The sequence below is a fragment of the Myotis nattereri genome (genome assembly GCF_964212035.1).
Source record: "Myotis nattereri genome assembly, chromosome: X".
NCBI classification, from domain to species: domain Eukaryota; kingdom Metazoa; phylum Chordata; class Mammalia; order Chiroptera; family Vespertilionidae; genus Myotis; species Myotis nattereri.
Window position 1 is genome coordinate 91,303,916 of NC_138078.1, and position 3,061 is coordinate 91,306,976.

A 3,061-nucleotide genomic window follows, 5' to 3' on the forward strand; every position below is an offset into this window, starting at 1 on the left:
ACCCACTATGCAGCAATTACAAAGATCTTGACATGTCTTCTCGACATTTTTCTATGAATATATATATACTAGAGGCCCGGTGCACAAAAATTTGTACACTTGGGGCGGGGGAGAGAGGGTCTCTCAGCCCAGCCTGTGCCCTCTCGCAGTCTGGGACCCCTCGGGAGATAACGACCTGCTGGCTTAGGCTCGCTCCCAGGTGGCAGAGGGCAGGCCCAATCCCTAGGTGCAGCCCCTGAGCGTCAACCTATGAACTAGGAGGTCACAGTTGGAGCAGGGCCGATTGGGGAGTTGGGGCGCCATCCCCTGTCATGCACAGAGCAGGGCCCATCAAGGGGGTTGGGGCTCTGTACCCTGTCACACACAGAGCAGGGCCGATCAGGGGGTTGAGGAGCTCCCCGCTGTCACTCACAGAGTAGGGCCAATCAGGGGGTTGGGAAAATCCCCCCTGTCACTCACAGAGCAGGGCCGATAGGGGAGTTGGGGCACCGCCCCCTGTCACACACAGAGCAGGTCGGATCAGGGGGTTGGGGCGCCGCCAGTGTCACACTCAGGGCAGGGACGATGGGGGAGGGTTGGGGCGCTGCACCCTGTCACACACAGAGCCACAGGGCGATCAGGGTTTTGGGAAACTCCCCCCGTCACACACAGAGCAGGGCCGATCAGGGGTTTGAGGAGCTCCCCCCTCTCACGAACAGAGCAGGGCGGATAGGGAGGTTGTGGCCCCACCCCCTGTCACACACAGAGCTGCAGGGCAATCAGGGGGTTTGATGGCTGCCTCCTGTCACGCTGATCCCAGTGCTGGGAGGCCTTGCTGCTCCGCTGATCCCGGTGCTGGGAGGCATATTACCCTTTTACTATATAGGATAGAAGCCTGGTGCATGGGTGGGGGCCGGCTGGTTTGCCCTGAACGGTGTCCTGGATCAGGGTGGGGGTCCCCACTTGGGTGCCTGGCCAGCCTGGGTGAGGGGATGATGGCTGTTTGCATCTGGTCACACCCCCTTTAGGGTGGGGGTCGCCACTGGGGTTCCTGGCCAGCCTGGGTGAGGGGCTGAGGGCCGTTTTCAGGCTGGTGGGCGACTGAAGCTCCCAACCTGTCCTTTTTTCCTTTTTTTAAAATTCTGGGCTATCTTTAGCTCTGAGGCTAGGCTCCAGCTGAGACCTCGCTGCTGAAATCAGGTTTCTGGCCTTTGTTTACCTTCTGTTTTTGAAACATTGTTGCAGTCCTGCTGGCTGAAGCCCAGGGTTTTGTTTAGCTTCTATATTTGTTACAATGTTGCTTAGACTGCAGCTGAGAGGCTGGCAAGGCAGGCGGGGAAGCTTGGCTTCCTCCGTCACTGAAGCAAGCAAGCCTCCCTGTTCGCATCAGCTGCCTGGCTGCCGGCCGCCATCTTGTCTGGCAGTTAATTTGCATATCACCCTGATTAGCCAATGGGAAGGGTAGCGGTCATACGCTAATTACCATGTTTCTCTTTTATTAGATAGGATATATATATATATATATATATATATATATATATATACTATGTTTTTTAATCTCCACCTGAGAATATGTTTTTATTGATTTTTCAAGAGAAGGGAAGGTAGAGAGGAAGAGAAAGAAACATCGATGTGAGAGAGAAACATTGATCTGTTGCCTCCTATACATACTTTGACCAGGAATTGAACTCGAAACCTAGATATGTGGCCTAACCGGGAATCGAACCCACAACGTTTTGGTGTATGGAATGACACTCCAACCAACTGAGCCACTCAGCCAAGGCCATATACAATTTTATAAAAAAATAAAATTTGAACTATACTGTATGTGTTATTCTGTGGCCTGATATTTTTGTTAGTTTGTTTTTTTGTCTCTCTGTGCATTGTTATAATCCTTGGGGTAATCATTCAAAAGTTTATCAAAACATTATAGATGTGTAAACATGACCTAGTTTAGTTTATCTTCTTGGCATAGCTGTTCCATTAACTACAATCAGCCCTTTTATGACTATATACCATATGTGCCAAAGGAATGGTCATCTCTGGTTTGAACTTTGGCAGTTGGTCTTCTGTATTTAGTTTTACCCTCATCTAATCTTTCTTTCACACAAACATGAAAGTGATCCTCCTGAAATAGCCCTAACAATGTGACTCCTCTGCTACAAAATCTTCAATGCAAGAGATTATAGTAGTATGATTCCATTTATATGGCATTCTCAAAAAGACAAAATTATAAGGGCAAAGAAAAGATCAATGGTTGCCAGGGGTTAGGGATGTTGGGGAGGGTGTGACTATAAAGAGGTACTACTCCCGGCCAGCATGGCTCAGTGATTGAGCATCGACCTATGAACCAGGAGGTCATGGCTCAATTCCCGGTCAGGGCACATGCCTGGGTTGCGGACTTGATCCCCAGTAGGGGCCATGCAGGAGGCAACCCTTACGGGATTCTCTCTCATCATTGATGTTTCTAACTCTTTCCCTCTCCCTTCCTCTCTCTGAAATCAATAAAAAGTAGATGTACTATGAGAAAATATTGTGGTGTATTGGAATTGTTCTGTGTCCTGATTGAAGTGGTGGTTAGACAAATCTATAAATGTGCTAAAATTCATGCATTACCCCAAAAGATCAATTTTTCTGTAATTTTTAAAATTCTTTATTGTTTGAAGTATTACATATAGTATTACATGTCTCCTTTTTCCCCCAATTGACCTCTCCCCGGCCACCCCGCCCCCCCCCCCCACGCATGCCTTCATCCCCCTAGTGTCTGTGTCCATTGGTTATGCTTATATGCATGCATACAAGTCCTTTGGTTGATCTCTTACTCCCCCCCGCCCCCGCCCCCCGCCTTCCCTCTGAAGTTTGATGGTATGTTCAATGCTTCTCTTTCCCTGGATCTATTTATGTTCATTAGTTTATGTTGCTTATTATATTCCACAAATGAGTGAGATCATGTGACATTTATCTTTCTCCAACTGGCTTATTTCTCTTAGCATATAATGCTCTCCATGTCCATCCATGCTGTTGCAAATAGTAAGAGTTCTTTCTTTTTTACAGCAGCGTAGTATTCCATTGTGTAGATGCA